At 36.9% G+C, this 23358-nt stretch overlaps 1 protein-coding gene across 16 annotated transcripts in view; it reads left to right on the top strand.

Annotated features, from left to right (window-relative positions):
* The window catches only part of DLG2 (discs large MAGUK scaffold protein 2), a 981187-nt gene that overhangs the window by 729977 nt on the left and 227852 nt on the right, over nt 1-23358 (top strand). The window lies entirely within an intron of this gene.

Genomic DNA, 23358 nt, shown 5'->3' with positions numbered 1-23358 from the left:
ACCATAGATCTTTTTCTGCAGCTTGTGCTTATTTTTAACCATGCTTTCACATCTGCACCACTGGAAGATACATGCTACCTTGGTATATAATTTTGGTCATCCAAATCCAGTGATGAACACGGGCAATGTTTTGATCCATTGGAATGGTGCTCTAAAATAGGTTACATAATATGTACCGCATTTTGCAACTGAATTCAGTGTTTGTTTCTCATTGAGTATGGAAAGTGACCAAGACTTCACTGAAAGCTGTAGTAATTTGTTTTGATTCAGTCACTTTATTCCTTTTGTTGTGCATACTTAGTTCACTGAGCATCTTTGGGTTAATAGGGCAGCTGCCTAAGCCTTTCAGAAGAAATAGAGCAAAAAATAATCACCTCCCTCACCAAATCATGGTTAAGAATGCATCTAAAACTTAGCATTCCCTAGGGTAGCTGTGCTCAGAGAGGACAGCTAGGAAAACCTGAAATGATGAACATTTCCATAACTGAAATAATGGAAGATCTTTCTGTAAAACATTGTCAGTGATTACCCCCTGATAAATATTTAATGAAGAAAAGCAGACCATCCAATACTGTATGCTAGTATAACCCAGCTATTCTTCTACCGACTACAAGGATAGTAGTAATCCATTTGTAAACAATATTTGGGAGGTAGAGGAAAAGTTAGGCACAATTTTTCAAGAGTGCTTCATTTGTTAGAAAAAAATCTATTATCTCTCATATTCTAGAGTAGAAGAAAAATCTCTCATATTCTAGAGTAGAAGAAAAATAATGGTGTTTAGAGCTTTGATCTTAGACATTTTCTGGAGAGAACATTTTTCAAAGCAAAGAGTAATGTGGGAAGACAAGAGCAGAAGTTGTAAGTGGAAAGTAAAATGGTAAATTAATGTAAGATACACTAACAGGAACGAAGCCCCAGGGATTAGGAAGACAGCTGTGAAAGGTATTGCAATGCTATGAAATGGAAAGCTCCATTAAAAAAGCAAGACAAATACTAGTGAAGAATGTTACAGATGTGGCAAAACCATGCAGAAGCTGTCATTTTGTTGGAATGAAAACTGTGTGACTTCTATAACTTGTAAAAAGATGCTTAATCAAAGTGGTCAAGGGATTAGTCAAGCTGCTCAGCTTAGCGCAAGAAACACCTTGATTAGTACAATGTTTTATGAAGGTGTAAATATCTGCACAAGGGTGCCAGGCACTAACAGAGCTACCCACAATTTCTCTGCTAATGTTGCCTTAATTGAATAAACTGGCAAAAAGTAGTAAAATTACTCTGGTTCTTTAGGTACAGTGTAAATATGAGTAATTTGCCTGTGCATGACAGTGCTTCTGAGGTTTTACACGGAGACAATGGACGAGTTCATTATAGAAAGACTCTTACAATGGTGCCCTTAGAAAGAAAGGTCCCAGCATCAACTAGAAAGCTGAATGAGCACATTCCAGGGGATGTTGGGGCCATGGAGTTGAGTGCCTTGCTAACCATAGAGAGAGGCAGTTCATTGCTAAATGGCTGATCTCTGTAGATGTTACTACTATGGAGGGAGGTTGGGGGAAAAGGATGAATATGTTAAGGCTGCTTCCTGCAATCACATACTTAGAAGTCAATAATCAGTGGAGTTCTGGAGAGCTCATAAAACTAGGCCATTTTGGCACCTGAATGTATAATTCTGGACATTCTTTTGGCTTTATTGTTGATTGATTGATTGATTGAATACTTGGTCATCAGATATTTGATGACCTGATATCAGGACTTGGAAAACTGGGTATTTTTCTACTGAGTGTGAGTTAACAACTCTCTGTAAGAACAAGGTTTCATTTATCTTCATTCTACCTTGATGCAATATTAAGCTCTAGTCCCTGTGTATTTAATCAGTTTGTTTAAATCAACAGTCCAACAAAAACTGCAAAAAGAACACAGACTATGAGAAAAGACGCAACTCATAGTTTAATGCTCTGCGCTATACTCTGTTCCATGCTGTTGCAGAGGCGACTGATTACTATAATTTGTACTTCCTTCACACTGTGAAGTAACATTCAGATGGAAAATATGACAGTTTTCCATGCTCTCAGTACTGTCATCTTTTCCACAGGACTCTGAATAGTTGAGTGTGGAGGAAGACATTTGAAATAATATTTCAGCAAATGTCTTTGGTGAGGAAAGTGACAGCTTTACAACAGACCATGATTCAATTTCCAAATGGACTCAGTATTCACAGTTGGAGAACAGATTTTAGAAAAGTACTGATCTCATTTTTACCCTAATCCAAGTGGCTGTTCTTGCAAGAGTATTTAATGTACGCAGCCCTAAATTTCCCAAAGGCAATGTGTTTCAGGGCTGTATTGTATTGAAAATTTTGAAGAATTAATCCAATAAAAGACCCTGGTTTAAATCCACAGCTGTGATTCCACCATCTCTATTGGAAGTTGTACTAAAAAAAAGATCAAATCTTCAAAATATTGTCTAGGTATTTTGAAAGGTCCCACTCCAGTAACCTGAATTTCTCAAAGCTCTTTTCCTCCACATTAAACATTCCAATGAAATCCAGGCAAAATAAAAAGGTATCTCATTGTCTTCATGCAGACCTCCTAGAAGGAGTTCATCAGCATTTGTGAGCTTCAGGTTTAGGGAGGAAATGACAGGGATAATTTACTTGTTTTGGTAATTGCAGTTATTGTTGTATCTCATTTCTCCAGTATTGAGAATCTGCTGTTGATCTGCAAGAAATTTAGTTCGAAAAATTACTCTTCCAGAGGAAGAGGAACATGATGCCATGTTCTCCCAACTGAAATGTTTGCAAGCCAGCCAACACCTTTCAAATTGCTGCTCCAGATAATTTGTCAGCTGCTCCTCAGATGATTGTTTTGTCAAGGCTCATTAACTTAATAGGCAGAGAATTCATAGGCCAAAGCTTTATTTGTCTATAATAAATTCAAGTTTATAACCCTTGCTTTTATGGTGGCCTGTCAACTCCTGGGAGATTTGGAGGTCTAGAACAATGTGCTCCCATTTTAGGATAAGTGTAATTAGTTTTTTGATAGAATTATCAGTTCATATGAATTGATATTAAAAGGGCTATGTCAATGTGCAACAGCTGAAAATCTGTACCATTGAAGGCAGGAGTAGAGAGAGAATTTTGGAGTAGTAAGATTCCCTTTGAGAGCACCATGTGGGAATGGATGTGGCGTATTCATGTTCTGGCCCTTATCATTACTGACAATTATGTCTACAAATAGAAGATTATTGGCAGTGAAAGGAAATCACAGCTCATGGATGTAACATTCTTTCTACAAACAGGAAACTTAGTTTTGGTGCTGTGTAACACAAAATGTATTCCCAGGCTTTGCACTGAGAACTTCACTGCATTTGCCTCTCCAGACTCATTTGAAAAATGTTTTGGTTTTTTCCAGAATTCACTTTCTTGTGTTTGCTGAAATCCTTCTGGCACTCTGGTTGACAGTATGCTCTTTGGTAAAGGGCTGCCTTGAAATTGTTGGCTTTTTTTATTTTTTGTTTTTACTCTGTAGGTGTTTGCTTTTCTTGTAAGTCTCTGATGATGTGATTGTTTTGTTGGAATTTTTTGAGTACAGGTAGGGAAGGAACTAATGGTTGGGTTTCATTTCAAGATATTTGATGAATCAGATTAATGATAGCAGATTCTGGAACCACCTCTACTTTCTTATGCCTGGGGATTAGGAGAAAAGATAATAGCACAAGGCTCTAGAGCAGAGCCTTTTGCAGAAAACAGCATTCCATTGTCACAGCTACTCAAGGGTAGCTGAGCTTTGTGTAACTCTTAAGAGCCGCAGGAATAAAAGTGTGCTGAAATGGATGCAGCACATGTGGGTAAGGAGGCTGTGACGTCTAAAATCTTCATTATGTAGGATGCTGCTTCCAGGGTGTGGCTGAATCCCCACAGCCTCCATGTAGGCACAGAAGGTCACCACACTCCTGTGGTCTCTGCAGCCCTAAGCAGTGCTGCTTGTGGTCCCCCCACTCAGTTTTAGTGATCCCTGGGATCCCTCCACAGGCCATGAAGGGACCACTGAGGAGATGCTGATCACTTTTCACAGGCCCTGGGAGGAAGTTAAGGTAACTGCACTCGAAGGTGTGAATGGTGAGTCTCTCTGGTACTCACTCTCTCATTATTAATATCTGCACAGCCTTTTCCTTAGCAGTAACCTGCTGGGAGAGAGCTTATTGTCAAAATGATGCATATAACTGTTCTTGTGTGTGGCTGCCTTCCAGGGAGGCTCTTGTCATCTTTATTGAAACTCACATTGTACAACAGTACTCATCGTCCCCTGTTCAATCCCATGTGTTTAATATGGGAATTATATCTCCCAAAACACATCTTGCCATATTTTGTGGTTTTTGAAATGCCCGGCAACCTGAAAATGGGACCTATCAAACAAGTAGTAAAAAAGCAATGATATTATGAAATTGAGTCTTCAATTTGACCCACATAAAAACAACCACCTTTCTTGAATTTGAAAATAGCTTCTACTGTTTAGTTCTCTTTGTTTACTTTTCTGGTTGTTTTGCTTTAGGGGTTTTTCTCTTTTGGTGGAAATTTCAAATACTAATTATAAAATGGAAAAATAGTCTGTTTGGGTCAAATGGATGTAAATACTAAAATATTTTAAAACAGAATTGGAGCAGATTTGTACTTCTTATTTTAACATCTTCAGATCAGCTTCTGGACTGATCCTCATTTTACACAACCCAGCCACAGACGGCAAGTTTATATATAATGAAGTACTTCTACTAAAAATATTGCTTAAATACAGTGGAAGAGAATAAGTACACAATTCTTTCTGTGCATTTTTGAACATTAAAATAGGTAGTACTGAGGTTCAGCTTATTCAGTGTCAATGGAAACAAACTAACCTTATAGTCACAAAAAAACCCTTTTGAAAGTATAAGATACCTGGTTAAAATTATTTTTAATTAAATAGCTCCCTAAAATTATAAAGTGACATTTGAAAAAGTGAATACTGTGGGGTTTTGTTTTGAGAAGTGATTTTTAAGGCATACCTGTGCAGAATTTTAGGCATTCAGGGGCACAGAGCACATAGCAACCCTAAGCAATTTAAGAGAATAAACTGGTCATCACAAAGGCTGGCTTGGGTGCTGATGTTCACACTGATGGGAATTGAAGCAACTTGTTATTGTTGATTCAGTGAGAATCAGCTATGTAAGTGCTGTATCCTTCACTCCCTGAGCAGCATCTTTAGCAATTCAAGCACTTCTTTAACTCCTAGACCTCTCTAAAAATAAGCCTGGAGACCTTGACTCACGGGCAGGATCACACATCTCAGTGGGTGGCAGGATGCAGCCCAGATGCACACAACTACATGCACATTATGCTTGATGGGGTTGTGCTGCTTCTGAAAACAGCTCCAGATCTGCAGTATTTTATAGTTATAAGGTAAAACACAATCAGCATAAACTGTGTTGATTAACTGTCTACAACTTAAATGTAGTGTTCAATGTAGATTGTCCCTGCTAGTGAATCAGCCTCCTGAGGCTTTTAAATTATTTAAGGATCTTTTGGAAATGATAGAAGTTAATTGTCGATTTTCTTTATCACTTTCAATTAACAAATTAAAAAGTCTTAACTGGAACAGTTTCCTATAATTTCTGTTTAATCCAGATTGAAGAGTTCTCTTCAAGTAAATGATTGAGTCATATAACTGTTAGTGTTAATGAAAGAAAAATGATGTTGCCTTTCAATCCCAGCTCTCATGCTATTTTGCATGCATGAATGTCTGACCCTAATAACCACAAACATATACATATATGCTTTCATTTTTTTAATGAGGAGTTTTCTATTTTGGACACAATTAATTAAAATTGCTAAGAAGATGCAACTTTTAAAAACTCAGAGATATGCTTGCAGGAGAATCTTAACCTGTAAAGGCATAAAACCTCTACAGTTCAAGTGTTTAATTATGTAAAGTTGCAGCAGCCTTTCAGGTTAAGATGGGATGGGGTGCCTCAGGTTAGAGCTGCTGGGCTTTATTTGCAGTTGTGCTGCTGACTAATTCTCTTCAGTTGAGCAAGTCGTTTAATTCTATTTGCTTTGCTTTGTCAGTAAAACAATCTTCTCAGTTATATTAAGAACAATAACTACTATCATTAAGCAGACTAGAATAAAATTTTAAAAGGAGAAAAATGAAGGTGTTTGTTCTGCTCTGTCATTTGGGAAATGTTTCGTAATTTTTTAATATGGTTTGATTTTCAGAGATAATGTGCTTTCTTATGCTACAGATCTTCTTTTGTTCACAGTCTGCACCCATGAAAATTAGACTGTATATTCTTAGCTCATAAAATAGACAGAAATATTAACTCGGTTCAGTTAAGTAGCAGTATTTTCTTTACTATGTCTTTATAGAAAAAAAAAAAACAGTTCTCAGTAAGAAAACATCTTTAAATCACTAGTATTAAAGTTTTCCTGCTGTTATGATTACAAGCAGAGCTGCAGAGAGACATCTGTGAACAAAGAAAGATGTCTCCTTCCTTTCCATGCCTGTCAGCAAGTTCTGAATCTTAGTATCTAAGTAAGTCACAGAAAATGTTCCCAAAGTATTAAAAGTCAGCTTCTATGTGTTTTTTGGATTAATGTTGAGGACTGAACCAGGAGACCAGACAAGTATCAGACTATTTATAATGGGCATGTGGAAGGATTTTTGGGCAGGGCATTCAGGCACCGAGCATGGGAAGGCTGTAGAGGACCATGACCCTCCAAATTGGAGTTGTGCCTGATGTCTGCCCCAGAGGCTGCCATTCACCACTAACACTGCCTACAGCACTTACTGGCTAAATAAAAAGCAGGAGTGATGCTTCTGACCATCCCATGAAAATCCAGCCAGTTCCTAACCGAGTTCTCACAATAGCTTTCTCATTTGAAATGGTCATTTCTGTGAGATATGTTATTGTTTTCAGTAGATGTAAGCACACTCTGGAACAACTTGTTCTGCTCTCTGAAAATCACCTTGAAACAGTCCTTCCAAAATGATAGAGCACTAAAACTCCAAACGCAATGTCCAAATTTTTCTGAGTGTTGGAAGAAATTTAAAGCCATATATTGGTTCCCTATCTGGTTCATGTATATTCAGAATAAATGACAAGAATTTTTCAGGAAGTGTCACTCTGTAGAGGAGTGTTGCAGTAACAAGCTGATGGAGCCATTCACTAATTCAAACCTTGTCCACAGTGACAATTATTACCTGACGACTGTCTAAAGGCCGCTGTGAGAAATGGGTTTGGAGATTTCAGTTTCATTCCTGTGGACAAGTTTCCACATCATAAAAATCATCACTCCATCTGTCACAGTAATTGCTAGAGTCTTGGCTCATCAGAAAAACCAAGAATAAATTTAACCTGGAGAACAAATTACTCTTTTTACCTCATGAGAGAGTTCTTTGAGCTTAGAAATTAAATATTACTGTGGAGGCAGGGTAAATAAAACTATACTGTGGCTCCCTATGCTGTGCCTGTTGGGAGAAGAATAGTTTCCAGGGTTGTGAATGCACAGAAAAGAGCAAGAAAGCTTTCTGGTTAGAGCAAAGAGCTGAGAACGGAGAAATTTGCCTGTGCCACTGACAAGTTGTATGACCTTGGAAAATTAAAACTTTCTTTCAGTTTTGTCCAATTGTGAAATAGGTGACACGTGTCTACAGAGACCGCCAGCAGCCCTAGGAGTTAAAAGATATTTCCAGCAGGTGGAGATATGCAAAGTTTTCTGCACTGCATAGAAAAAGAGTGGTCATTAGTATTAAACAGAGTGAAGGAAGGCATTGTAGAAAGCGGGTGGGACCTCTCATTACAGCAATGGAGTTTGTTTGGGAAATGTGAGAGAATTATAATAGCAATAATGAACCTTCCCTGAGACCTGCACTGTCCTGTTTTGTACTTAGCCCAGTGGAATAATGGAGTGCTGACCCAGGCCCCCAGATTGTTTTGTATTGACTTACCACCATTTCTTTTTGGTGATATAAGCTCTGTATGTAGATGTTTTCAAATGTGTCCAGTTCTGTTCATTTTGTCAAGTCAAATAAGATCTGATTTTGAAAAGGATATATCTTAAAAAATGTCTGTGATATAGAAATCAGGAGTCTGTGCTAGGCCAGTGACACTGCAAGGCTGTTTGAGGACACTGTTAAGGAAGGCATTGCGAAACTGAATGAGTTGTTTAAACTAGATCCTCCTCTATTGTAGCTGGTGATTTCACTTTACATCTTCTGTCCAAAAAGTATAAAATGCTAATTAATGGAATAGCCAGAAACAGAAAAACACTGAGTTTAAAAAAACTCCAAATATGATGGGATCCACATCCTGAGTCTACTCTAAAATTTCTACATAATTTTGTTTTTCTTTTCAATTTTTTTCCCTGCTATCAGAACATACAAGTACCTTTATGAGTCTATAAAGATAATAACTATTTCCCATGGTAAAGGAAAAATTGATTTCAGTAACCAAAGGTTAAACCAGCAAGGTCACGTTTTTCTGCCCTTTCTTTGTTTTTAAAAGGCCATGCAACCATCATCTAGAAAAATGTGATGAAACTTACTGTTTACTTCTCATGTTACTGCAGAAATAGTTATTGATCAGTACTCTTTACATTTCCTGTTGCAAAAAAAGCATTTGTTGCTCTTTGAAAATATTGACTATATAACTGGCACCATCTGCAGAGACTTCAGAGTGATACAAGTAATGAAAACCATAACACTGAAAACTTTAGGGTCATTTAAATTTGAGTTGGACTGAAAGTCTAAACATAACTTTGGGCAGCTGTTGTCTATTGTTCCCTGATTCAGTCTGACAATACAAATACTACAAAGGAGTTTATCAAAATAGGGAAAGTAGGAGAGAAGAAAACAAGAAATTGTGGAAAAATAAACTCCTCTTTACCTATATAATACATATATGTTCTTGTGCTAGTTACTAAGTTCTTCTTAAATGCCATCTCAATAAATACCATTTTTATTTTAGGCTAAACTTTCATTTTTGTATGGAGAGGATTGCTGAACTTCTGTTCTTATTGATTTAAATCCATTTCGATGTAAATAAATCTATAAATATTTGTAATATTTAAGAGATGCAGAAGATAATAAGATTGTTAAAAAATTACTAAGTGATTCAGTAGCCCACAGCGAGAATATCACTGTCATAACAATGAAAGATGGGCTTTCAGATAATCTCATGAGTCAAAATCCAGCAGATTTCCAGTAAAACACAGATTTGAAAGTAACTAAATTACATTTAAAAAGTGCAATTTGAGCCAGGGAAATACAGAAGAAAGATCTATAGGAGATAATCTCCATTTAAATTCTGTTGTTTGGCATGTGTTTGCTTTGCAAACCATGGCAATTTTGCTCTATGTCTCGGTTTGGTTGTTGAGCTTTCTTTCTCTTCACATTTCAAACAGAAAGGAACCTGAGCATATACTCGCTAGAGCCCTTTACCAGTCCCCTTTAACATCCTAATTAAAGCAATTTCACTCCAGTTCACTCATCTCAGTATTTTCTCACTTTCCTGTTCCATGTGAGAAACAGTAACTCAGTCCTTCACAAAGAACACTTTAAACTATCACTGTGGGGTTTGCATGGTTAGAGGTGCTATGTTTTTGGCCACCAAAATTATCTTGTGATTACTTTAAAATTATTTGGTTTGTTGCTTTTTTTATTTTGTTGTCTCAACTCCTAAGGATATAACCTAAAGCGAGATCTAAATATGACTTCAAATCTTTAAAATTACTGTTACAGATTCCACTTCAGAATATACATTCAGAGTTGGAAGGATAATTTATGTTATGCCAGCAGACTAGGGTTGTGCCTATTTTCAGTCAGTTCCTCTTCCAACTCCATAGCTTCTTTGACAAATTTGCACTGTAATTTTCACGTTAGTTCAATATTTTAAAAGTGTGTGTCTGTAGGAAATAACAAACCCCTATGATGCAGGAAGACAGAATTTTTGAAGAACATTGGTTCATTACTGGGGGCTGTCCAGACGTGTGCTGTGCAGCTCTGGGGCTGCAGAGCTCACCTACCACTGTCTCAATACTTGCATCCAAAATTTTCCCCAAATGTGATTTTAAAAAACAACACAACAATGAAAGCTATTCTGAATTTACTAATTATCGATGTCCCCAAAAGAGAGGGTACCTTTCTTACTACTACTGTGGGACCTGAACCAAAATCCTTGGGAGTTTGAAAATACTGAAACCTTGTTTTGGAACTGAAAAGGGGAAGAGGGAAGATTTAGAGTTAAAATTTTGGCAGTGAAAGTTGCACAGTTACTGTACTTCAGCATAGTTTCTGAAGTGTATTAATTTGAGAAGTAGTATGGGGTGGGCAGGAGCAGGGAACGCAGGAAAGGGAGAACAGAAAGGATGTTTATTTATTACATGCAAGAGCAGGGGAAATGCAAAATCCTGAGCTTGAGCTTTGGTAGGAAAATTGAAAAGGCCAAGAAAAAAACTGACCTTGATAAAACATACGTACATATGCAGAGATACTCAGTGCCAATTTTCAACAGTAGGACAAACTGACAGAGGAGTTCATTACAAGCCATAGTCATAATAGGCTGCTGTATCAATGTGAAGTCACTGGAAAAAGGTTTTGTTCTTATTCTACGACAGAAGTAAAGAAAAAAAACAAAAAACCCCATGCATTAGGTATGCAGAAAGAGTTACAAGCTCTAAACATCCCTGAATTTTATGAAGGTCTAGTTATGCAACTAACCTTTCTGGGTTGAACCTAAATTTAGCCAAGTTGTCATTGTAAATTTGTATGAAAAATTTGTTAATGTTTTGGGATTTAAAGAATTAATTCTTTAAAAGGTTTTTATTTCATTTTTAAAGAACAGCACCAGAAGCAACTAACTTATCTGATTTTTTTAAAATAATGCTTATAGTGCATAAAACTACTATTGTTACTGCAGAAAAAGCAAGGTCAGTGAAAGCGACAAGATATTAAAATACATTTTTTAGCTGACAAAGGAAAGAGGAGCTTTCAGTTTTACTTCCAAAGTTAAAATTTCAATATTGTTAAGGAAATACTGGAAGATAAACTTTACAGTCCCCAGAGAGATGCATAGACAATGTCTTTTTCCAGAGTATTTCCATACTCCATGCGGAAAATGCATCGTTTCACAGATAATTGGAGTTGTTTGCTTTATCTTTTGAGGATCATTATAGTTCTTGCTTTTATGATGTTGAAATCACTACACTTAAGAAATGTGAAGAAAGGAAAAGAGCACAATTCTACAATGTGAGAGTACACTTGTGTGCATGGTCTAGCACATCCCAAATTGCTGTTGATATGATTTTTACCAGACAAGTTCTAAATAGCAGTGACTGTATGTCTAAGAGAAGTTCTCCTAAAAAGCAGAGTGAAGCCATCCCAATGTAAAGAGAAAGAGCATTAGCATGTTCACCTGAGCTTCACGGAAGCCCACATGGGAGGAGTGCACAGTAGGGTAGCTAAATATCACTTGCTAACTACTGCCTGGTAGTGCAGTGCCCTTGTGCAGCCCCAGGCAAGACCAAAGCCCTGAGCTGCTTCCAGCCAAGGCAGGTTAGCTGATGAAGCAGTCTAACCTGCTGCCAATAAATGCCCACATGGAGTAATAGCTGACTTGGGTACAATCAGCAGCATGTAGAGAGTTCAGCTACTGATCTGATGAAGGTTGCCTAAACTATAATCAGAACTCTGAGCTTATTCAAGGTACAGTGACTAAGTGTTGCAGGTAGGAGGACTTCTGTAGTATCACTGGTAAGAGTGTGGCTGTACAGGCTTGGTTGGAAGCAGAAGTCACACAGGTTTGGTTAGGATACAAAATCACACAATGCTGTCATTACACCATGAAGAAGAGAATTCAATTCTGGCATTTCAGACTCAGCAGTACGAGTGAAAGTTGTTCATCTTTCATATCAAAACTTTACTAGCATCTTTATTATACTTCTTCAAAGTGCATAAGAATTCTTGTGTTACAAAGACACCTGAAATCAGTGATGAATTCATGACTGTCATTGAAATCACAGGTGCTGCCTAGAATATTGAGGCTCAAATAACTGAAACTTCTCCTGGTTTGTACGTCCACAGCATTTAAAAAGAGAAATACACAAAGAGAGTAAATTTACTCCTAATGGAAATTTATTTTTCCTAATGGATTTTGCCTCATTTCCCAGATACTTCTTGTAGTCATCCCTCAACCAGCATTCACATCGGTATGCCATGGATTACAGAAATGGGTCTTTCAGCTAGGGTACTGAGATTGTTCTTTGGAACAAAATATCAAAGATTCAAACCATACTGACAATGATAAGAATACGGGAGTCATGTTCAACTGATTCCTTTTCCTTGGTTTTCCTTTTTTTTTTTTTTTTGTCACAATCTTGTATGATACCATAGTGATTAGAATTAATTGCAAGAAGAGTAATTTTGTGTTTTGACAAAAGTGGGATTAGGAGCAGGTGTCTGCAAAGGAAGATCAGTACAATACCAAAACTAAATCATGTCTCAGCAAAGACAGGAGAATTACATGACTTTGTTAGAGTTAAACCAAGAATAAACATGGCAACACAATACTATAAGCAGTTTTCATGTCAAGGCTGACTGCCACACCACATGACATCATGTTTTGTAGCATCAAACAACTATTTCTCAAAAAGCCTCAATCTATACGAATGTACTACTGTATATCCTTAAAGAGTAGCATTGCATGGCAAATAAAATCCTAAATTATTGGAATAGTAAATCTTTTTGCTGTTGACTTAAATCAAGCAGCATGGACTGTTGTTTATCAATAAAATTTAAAACACAATACAACAATATAAAGTGGTTCTAAATAATCCCTATATAATAAGAAAGGGGATTTTTATAAAAAATTATGTAAATATGCTCTTCAGTAAAATAGAATATGCTATGTTTTTTCAGATTAGATTTCTTTAATTTCTTTCATGTTTCAATGTTTGCATTTTCCAATGTTGCTGTTCTTGCATTACCACTTCAAAATGAAAGAAATCAGTTTAATTAGTGTCAACTAACAGAAATGCAACATTGATGCAGCTTAGAAAATGACAGGATTTCTTCAGCTCTCACACAGCTATCATCTTGTCTACCTGAATATTATTTCAATCACTGTAAGAGTCTGGACATCTCATTTATCTTTGTTTTCTTAAAGATAAGGAGATGGTAAATGGAGAGAGTAAAATGCTTTACGAAGGTCCTAAGAGAAATCCTCATTGAGACTGGGAAGTTTCAGACTCACTTTCCAAAAGGAAAAGCAAATAAAGAATACAAATCAAGAGTACCTTGTGCAGCTTCAAATTTTAGTAGTGTACATATGAATTTATATCAGTGTAATTCTCTTTCTGAAAATTTGACAGAGCTTCATTTGAGTTATAAAATCCATCAGTGGAAAAAGTTGGAAGCTACCATTTGACTTGGGAATGATGATTTATAGACTGATAAACCAGTATCCAGGAATTTGGTAGTATTGTAAAAACCCTTTATATTTCTAACAAGAAAAGCAAAGTGAATTAAAATAGGTCCTAATAAATTCACTTTAAATGATATTAGCATTTCATCACTTAAGACTTAGACCCATCTCTATGTAAAGAATAAGATGAAGTGAGATGTGAGAAGATCATATTTTGTTCTTTAAAATGTTGTCAGTTTTACTTCTATTCTCAGTTGGAGATGTGCATGTCATAATGTTTATTTTAAGAAACAGGTCTTGGTTGCCATCAGTGAAATACATAAATTGAAATAATTAATATTTTCCTGCACTAATTTACACATACTGCCTCCACATTTAAAGGGAAGAGTTTTTGTTTGGGACTGATGTGTAGCAGTCTCTGATTTGTATACATAAAGTTCCTGCAGATACAGTAGTTATCATAGGTTTAATTATAAGATACAAGTTTAAATTCATTTAGATGCTTCAAAGGTGTAGAATGTATCCAGGCCTGTCTTTGGCCCAGAAGAAAGAAAAAGGAATGAAACTATTCCGCTTCACTTGGTTACAAAAGAGCTCATTTTACATCTAGAAGTAATGAGTGACAGAAGCTTCTTTGGGTTTCTTGGTGTGTATTTCCCCAACTATATTTGCAGAATTCCACTGGTTAAAAAACATGATCATTTGAACAGGCATTTTCTATAACAGTAGACTTCTTTGGCAAGATGGAAGAGAGGAGTAACTTGGGATAAAGTAGTATATCAAAGAAATTCTAAGTACAAGAGCCTATTGCCATGGAATTTCCTGCCAATCTTGTGAATCCAAGATTTGAAAATATGGATGGCTATCCAGTGCATGGGCTTATCCTCCATAAATTTTTTTTTGTATTATCTAAGTAATCCATTTTTCATACATGAAATGTTCATTGATTTCAGGGTCCTCATAGGTTTTCAGCAGAGCTGCTTTCTCCTCAAAAATAACACATAGAGAGCTGAAGCAAAATGCTGCAATGACAGCTCAGTTCATGTGCACAGGATAAATATGGACACAAGATTCTCACGTTCCAAAATAGCTTCCTTGTGTGGCTATTTCTTTTTACAGTGCTAAAAAACAATGGAATTCTGGTTTTAGTGCTAGTTAAGGTTACATGAGTTGCTGTTATAAATCCAGCTGTGGACATTTGTATTGACTGATTGATGTTTCCCTGTCTGTCTGTTACTCAGATGTTTCCTCTTAAGCAGCAGAATTTTAAATCTCAGTGGACCCAGCGCAACTGGTTCTGGCCAAAACATTTGAGAACCAAATTAAAAAAGTACTTGCAGAAGGAAATAATTAGTTGGTAGCAACAAAGACTTACTTCTAGATGAAACTCTTTATTTAAGAAATGAAATCTGAAAGTAGAAGCAGCATGGCAGTGTCTTCACACTAAAGCAACCTTGAAACAACCCAACAGCCTTGGGTTTGCTGGCTGACTGATGAGAAGGTTGTAATTATGAGGAATGACCCCTAATCTATAAGAAATACTTGTAAACTTTAGCAGAAGTTTTCAGGCTTTTGTTTAGGACTTCTTTTATCTTAGTGATGTTACATAAGTCACCAGAAGAATCAGAAATTGACTGTGTATCAGCTCAGTCATGTATACATGCTTGCTAATTTTTTAAACCTTCAAAAACCATTTTCCAATGTTTTACTCAAATGATTTATCTCTTAAGTTTGTAACTAAACAATTACCCTTAATGACTACCACAGGCATGGAGTAGAAATCTTCATAAATTCCTTTCACACTTCTCTCTTAATTAGTTAAATATCTCTTCAGAGATTGAATTTAACAACCATCTTTAAATAAATGGTGGTTTATATGTCAATTTATGAATATGAGTATTGACATAATGGAACATACAAATAAATAATATAGCTACCCCATCATTCATCTAATCCAGTCTAGGGCCTATAATCAAAGCCAGGCAAAATTATTACTGATGTGCTTAGATAATATTAGGGTGATCTGCTCTGGGAGGTGCTTATACCTGACACTCCTACAGGGAGCAACCCCAGAATGAGAAAAATTAATATATTTTTGAATTTTTTTCATGTCTAGTTTTAGTGTATACTTCATCCTTAGACCCCATGGTGTAAGACACCCAATGCTTCCCATGAAATGCTGAATTTCCAAATTCAAAAGTCGTGGTTCATAGTGATTAAATTAGAAGAAGAAAGGCTTAAACTGTTGAATTGCTTCACTATTCATCATTCATTTTGACAATACAGTCTTTATACGTCTGCATTTTCAAACTGCCATCCCCTGCTGTTTATCCGTATTCTGTTGGAATGTTGTTTATGTGCATTGTGTTATTTCTGCATTTGCTTTTTTCTCTTTGTATATTTTTCTAGGACTTTTGGTTTTGTGTTTGGTATAGCTGCACATGCACACTTGCATGCTGGGCTGCTTTGAATGACAGAGGAAGTGAGAATAAATAGCAGCTTATGTAGGATTACATTCTCACCTCTGCTCTGTTAAAAAAGACATATTCAACCCATATTCCTAGCTTGCACAGAGATAATGTATATCCAGATGGGAGGGATAACATTATCAGAAGGTATCACACAGGTGCAGTAAACACAGTGCCAGGAGTAACTGCAATATGAAGTGTGCTTTTCCAATAAATTTTAAATTGTAAATTAATGTTGTTTCTGTTGTGATAGTTCTATTTGTTTTAATGAGCCACTTCTGTGGGAGCTGAATGTAGCTCATTGCAATGCACACATGAAGGTTAGTAAGCACAAAGAAAATGAACTTGGTCTTATACAATATTAAACTTAAATTTCTCTAGGATTTTTTTATTATGCAAATATAATACAAAATCTCATTACATAGAAGTATTTATTAATGGCATGGTATGGTTTGGCATCAGACAGTTTTTCATTGCTGTTTTAAATCACTTTAATTTCCATATGTTTTATCTTAAATGAGTGAAATGTAGAGGAATGATGCTAGCATGAAATGAATTTTATGTGCTTGTTTTTCTTTGGATGGAGAGGGATAGAAACTTTGCAAATCAGTTCAATGGGTTGTGTTATTTTAAGTCTGTTATTAGGCTTATTTATCTGTGATTTCCCTACTCTTTAAAAACCAATCAGATTAAGTCCAAAATCCTATGAATTATTTTTGAAGTGTCATCTTCAGTGCAAAGCAAGTCAACACTACCTTGAGAAGAAAAGGCAAAACTAGGCTTTTCTAGGCACCATATGCAGTATTGCAAGATCGGTTTCATCATTAGGATATTATCTCTGTCCATTTTGTTAATGACAAGATTCCTCTGACAAAATTCTGTTAAAATCACAATTTACTTCTTTTTTTTTGGATCCTGAAATGGAATTAGTAGCCTCTAATTCCTGAAGGGAGCTCTCAATGGTCTTATAAATGGTATTCCTAGCTTTAAAAGAACTTATACAAACTGTGGTGGAAAAGTACATGAAAATGTGTGGTCTTTCCAGATTTTTCAAGCTTATAAGCAGGAGTCTGCTTATACTCCTATTAAGTACACATCTCCCACAAAATCGTATTTTGACAAATATCCATTTCATCCAGTTCTACTGACAGTAATATTCCAGGTCATCTAAAAATTCTGGTCTTAACATTTTCTGAGACTCAAGGCTTGCTGTCTGTTAGCGTTGTTATGAACAATTTACTAGTTTACAGGGTTTCAGATTATAGATTAGATGAGCTTTTCCTTTAGACAATAGGAGCAGTTTCCTTACTGGAAAACTTACCCAATAACTTGTTTTGTCCTCTTCCACCTCCCCCCCACCAGTGCAACTGTTAAATATGTGTCTGTTGTGCAATTTGGTATTTTTGGATTGCAAATCTTTTGTGATTCTTCCTAGTGTGCCTATATGAATTTTCCTAAAACTGCTGAGCTACTCCTTGGTCTCTATCAAAGTTTTGTTAAAGTTCCATGGAAGTGGACCCATTTTTCAAGTCCTTGCTAATGTCTTTTGACATTATTTTAAACTGCAAAGTGATTTCGGTGCACATACTGGTGTCATTACTTGCACAGAAGCCCAATAAGGTTTGTGTGCAATAATGTGTTTCATTATGGAAGCAGTGCACAGCTCTAGAAATCCATCAGAAGTGGGGTTTATGGGACAGTGGTGAGTGCTGGGTGTTGCAGCTGCCGCAGAGCTGATGGAAACTTTTGGAGAGTTTTGCCGCAGAGCTGATGGAAACTTTTTGATAGGATTTTGGACTTAATCTGATTGGTTTTTAAAGAGTAGGGAAATCACAGATAAATAAGCCTAATAAAGTACATGTGCTTTGTACTCCCTGTGAAAGAATACATGTGTGCTTGGATTCTTGCTTTCCAGGGAGACATCAATCACCATCTCAGGCAAAGCAGGCTCGGCTTCATGAAATTAATTCAATTAAATTAGATTAGGGTAGTGAGAAATAAAATCTTTAAACACCTTCGCCCCGCTTTCCCCTTCTTTCTGGACTCAGCTTCACTCCTGATTTCTCTGCCTCCTTTCCCTGAGCGACAGGGAATGGGGGTTGTGGTGAGTTCATTACACCTTGTGTCTGCAGCTGCTTCTTTCTCACACTCTTCCCTGACTCCAACTTGGGGTCCCTCCCAATGGAAACAGTCCTCCATGAGCTTCTCTAACATACAGATGCTTCCCAAGGTCTGCAGTTCTTCACGAACTGTTCCAAATGTGTGTCCTTTCCATGAATTCTTCCACAGGGTGCAGTCCTTCAGGAACAGGCTGCTTCAGCCTGGGTCTCCTGTGGAGTTACGTGTCCTGCCAGCAGACCTGGTCCAGTGTGGGTTTTACATGGAGTCACAGCCTAGTTCAGACATCCACTGTGGGGTCATCCAGGGGCCCCAAGGGCACAGCTGCCTCACCATGGGCTGCACCAGGGGCTGCAGGCTGTTCTTCTCACATGGCCTCACTCCTCCACATGGTTGCAGTTTTTCGCCCCTTCTTAAATATGTTGTCCCAGAGGCACTACCCCTGTCACTGATGGACTTGGCCTTGGTCAGCAGTAGGTCTGTCTTGGAGCCAGCTGGCATTGGCTCTGTTGGACATGTGGGAAGCTTCCAGCAGCTTCTCACAGAAGATGCTCCTGTAGCACCCCCTGCCTCCAAAACCTTGTCATGCAAATTCAGTATATATACATAAAATGAGTGAGAAGCTGAATGACTTCTTCCAGCCATATGGAATGACTGGAAGAAGCCAATGACCCTTTCAAATGCCACAAGCTTTGGCACTCTGCCTCTGAAGTGTTCCAACATGTTCTGATTATTCAGTGTCTCCAGACAGCCTTAACAGAAGTTTTTTTTTCTAAATTGCATCTTTGTTTCTAATACATTAGAGAAGACCTGACTGATTAAGACGTTTTTCTGTACTGTAGCCTGTGTTTGCTTTGGGGATTTATTTTTACCTAGCAAAAATAGTAGTTGTGATTTTTTGTGTCACACAGAAATCAAACTGTCTCCAATTCTCTTTCACCCTCTACAATTCATTGGAATGGTAATGCTTGAAAAGCACTAATGCCGGAGAGAATAAGAAGTGATAAGAACAGGAAATGAGGGACAACATTCAAGTGTAAAAAAACATTAGTGATGTGGAAGTGCATAAGCACTGTGCCAAAGAGTAGGAAGGAGGACAACAGCTGCCTTTTCCATGAGAAACTGCAAACTCGGCACTGTGTTGGGCATGGTACCAGGTACCATGAGCTGTAGGTAGTTGGGAGGCCATGCAGAGTGTGTCAGGAAGTTTCCTGCAGTTTCCAAACAAACATCACCTATTTAAATTCATGAAAATAGCACTGCTGTAATTAGAGACAAAAACAGTTGTTCTGTTTGTGGATCATTTCCATCCAATGCTGCTTAAGAAACTGAGTGTTGGATTTTCCTTCTTCTGCCATTATCCGTTTTTTTTTTCCTACACACCTGCATGTTTTCACTTGTAAATATTTTGCCATGTAAACCTCAGTCCTCACCTGGTACAATTTTCAAACTAACTTCATCAGGGAATTATGTAGGGAAACCTACATTTCAGGTCCCAGAAGGAGCTTTGTTATTCCTCATAATCATTGCAGTATCCTAAATAATAATGATAACAATAATAACAACAATACTAGTATTATAACTGAGGCTGGTAGGAAGACTTAACCTTACTTATTTTTAACAGTAATAGAATGTCTTGGAATGATGTGGAGATTTAGGCACCTCACTTCTAAAAACCCTAAAGTCTGTCCAAAATATGAGATGAAGATGTGAACAAGGAACATGATCAGTTAGGATTGGATTAGGGATTTTTTAACAGTTTTCACTGCTGTGCGTAATTTACTCAATGTAGAGTTCTTCACAATACTGTAAGTCTGTATTTACCCTACATGGGAACTTTACGTGTGGAACTGCTTTAAAAATATATCCTCTCCACTCTGCTCCTTTAAACAGCATTCCTAATTACTTTTGGTTCCCCCCACATCATTCTAAACTACTTCTGCTATTTTAAACAGTGTAACTCAAGCTGAAAAAATTCCTCTCAAATATGTAAGATTTTTATATTTTAAAAGGTTATCATTATCTCCTGCAATTACCTCAGCCATAAGGAAGTGGATTTGAAGTCAGTGGATGTTTCACCACTTTGAAGATAAGGTGCCTGACTTAGGCACACTGCTAACAAAGGTGCATAATTAGCTCTACTCCAGGAGCTGAAGCGTTCCTCTGAATCACAGCTTCCCCTTGCCTTCTTCCTTATTGCTAAAGGATGCTAGTTTAGGGCTTCAATAACTCAAATGCTTAAAGTCACAGAATGTGGCTAACCACTTCATTGTGAATACTGTTTGGGGAAGGGAGGCAGGGAGGGACGAAGACATTAGCAACCTTGTTGACTTTAGTTGTGCAAGTGAAATTACTTCAGAGAACCTGAACAGAGATGTAGTGTGGCCCTTATTCTACGTATTTGTAGGCAGAGTAATAGCCTAATCCCTCATTTTGTTTCTTTGCTGTTTTCTACTGAGTAGGTATTTTGCCTATCAATGCTATTTGTACAATTGATGTACAGATGCCATTTAAAAAATTAGTTATGTTGCTGAAATTCTCACTGCATGTGCCTATGCATGAAAATAGCTTTACACCTCATGTCTGGCTTTGTTACCTGAGGGTGATCTGACCATGGCAGGGTTGAATGTCCTATTCCAGAAGTTTCCTGTTTGCCTCTGATGAGAGACTGTCTGGTTAGTTTGACACTTCTAATATGGGTCAGTAACTGTCAGTACCGGATATTATCAAACCGTTTGTAGCTGAGATAAAATTAATGCCAAAAAAAATCTCTAGTCTTCTAATTAATCCCACAGGAGTGCAAAAAACTCATTTAAGTTAGAAGTTTAGCTGTTGGCAGCATCAGGAAAAGCTGGTTTCACTTCACTGAGCTGAATTAAAACTCCACATTAATGGAATTAAAGCATGTTGTCTTTTTAAACTCTTACATCCATCAAATCAAAGGCTTAGAAGCTTTAGAAACAACTGCAGTGCTACCTTCAATCTGTGACATAAGAAACAACATGCTGAGCATACATCATAGAAACAAACACTATTAGCATTTCCTTCACTGGACTCTGGTAGAATTTTTTCAATATTGTATTTATTACTCCTTTTTCTTTTTTGTGAATAACAAAGCATAACTCAGAGCTCTAGTCTGGGGTTCGGTGGTGTTGTTGTTTGTCTTGAATATTTTTTCTGCAGAGAACATATTGATAGACAAATGGAGTTTGTATATTTTTCTTCTGTGTGGCAGTTTCAGAATTGGGAGCTGAAGAATGGCTTCTCCAAAGCCAGTGTTCAGGGAGGTCTCTACCCAGCCTGTGCTACGGCTGCTTTGCTGCTTCTTTATGAGTAGTTGCAGGGCAATTGATTTAGGAATCAAATAACTTTTATGCTGTCAGTTTTGACTTGTCAAAATAGAGATACATGAGAACAAAAGGTTTCCTAAATCAGGCCTATAGCAAATAGAGGACAAGTGTCCTTTGTTGATAGAGGTTGAGGGTTGAGAGAGGAAATCTAATGACTTTTGTTGTACTCTCTTTGTAAAGACAATGTGTCTTGATTTTTTTCAAATAAAAGAGAAGAGGAAAATTTTAGATTATAATAACCTTATTTCTTCTCCTGCCAATGGAGTAGGCAGGCTTTGGGAATAACTGATTTGAGTGTCATGAAGTCTGATCCCTTAATGGGGGTTTGTCCATATTTTTGCATTGTAGAAGTTTAAAACAAAATAAATATTTCCCTAACATGATTGTTTCAACCCAGATAGAGGTTTCACTGACGTATTGTGTATTGGTGAAAGTTACATTTGGGAAGGGAAGGTTCATGTGGTCCCTATGGGGAAAGAAAAGTTTATGATGCTGCCTTCAGTTTCAGTATCACCTACACAGCAAAAGTGCCTTCCCAGCATTATTGTTCTAGAACAGAATTAAAACTAAGGATACTGGCTATTCACCTTATTGTTTCTATAATACTGATATTATATTTTCACAATAAATGTTTTAAAATATATATGGACACCAGGCCTATTGCAAGTATTTAATTAAGTCATTAAATGGTTCACCCTGTCTAAAAAATAACTTTAAAACAAAAAGCAACTTAAAGCCATTAAAACAGAGGTTAGATTCTATGCTCCCAGTTTTGCCCCTTGTTATTAATTTATAATCTCATTCTTTGTTCCTTCACTCTTATGAATTGTCTTACAAGAATAGTATATTCCTCTTGTCTCAATGAACTAAAATAAAATGAAATTAAGTTAAAACTGGTCTTTTACAGGATGTAATATTCTTTTCCTCAGGGGAAAATCCATCTTGTGTAGTACTGGGCAGTATATCAAAATGTTGTTACTTTATATTATTAAAACAAGTAGGAGGTTCATTCTGTATCATTTCAGAGAAATGGTGGCATTTTTACAAGCCTAAATGTCAAACTTTGTATACTTTGATCTGTCAGTGTAAAACTATGCCACTTACAAATCTCAACAGGGATGTAAGTGCATTTGTTTAGGCATTCATCAGAGAAAATGTTGGTAGCCGTAACTCAAAAGCTTTATTTTCTTTTGTGCTACAAAAGACATGGCAAATGCACAAGTGTATTTATTAAGCATGTGATGGAAAGAGCTTCTTTCTGCTGGTTCTGTCAGTTTGATAGGATTCACCAGGAGGTTATCTTTGCAATAAGTCAGTTAGGAATCACATCAGAATACCATTTCTGTCTCCAACAGCTACTTGTGTCAAGCAATGATTAAACTGCATTTTAGATTTTTAGGTGTCATTATATTCATGATGATACCTTAAAAAGCATGAGCTTACATCAAGCATCAAACTTTATTTTCATAATTATGTACAAAAAAATGAGTTTTCATATCACCATTTCTGAACTACTTTCGTGAAAGAAGATGAGGGCTCATTTGAATGCTGTGTCACAAATCCCTGGGATTGGAAAATATTTTCTAATAGGTGGAATATTGCAGGTAGCTGAGCCCCTCACTTGGCAGGAGTGGGGTGTAAAGTTCCTTGTACATGCACACATAATGTGAACTTTTAACCAATATTCATATAATTTTCTGCATTGTTTGTCCAACTCAACTATTCTGGTCACACCATGATCCCAGAAACATACGATAATCCTTAATAAGTTTTGCTTTAAAACAGATAAAAAACTCTGTAGTTCTTCCTAGAAGGGAAATATACTTTTCCAAAAACCTTCTGAAACCTTCTCCCAGTAAGGATGAGCACTTTACTAATGTGAAACAAGAGCACAATTATCACAACAGAAAATACCAGGAGGAAGCAGAACTTCTGTTTGTCCAGTGGCATGTGTAACAACTCTGTGGGCTACA

Source organism: Lichenostomus cassidix, chromosome 1 (assembly GCF_008360975.1).
Source record: "Lichenostomus cassidix isolate B80296 chromosome 1, HeHo_3.0, whole genome shotgun sequence".
In the NCBI taxonomy this organism is placed as follows: Eukaryota; Metazoa; Chordata; class Aves; order Passeriformes; family Meliphagidae; genus Lichenostomus; species Lichenostomus cassidix.
The sequence above is the reverse complement of the archived record's forward strand: the minus strand, read 5'-3'. Positions and strand labels throughout refer to the sequence as shown.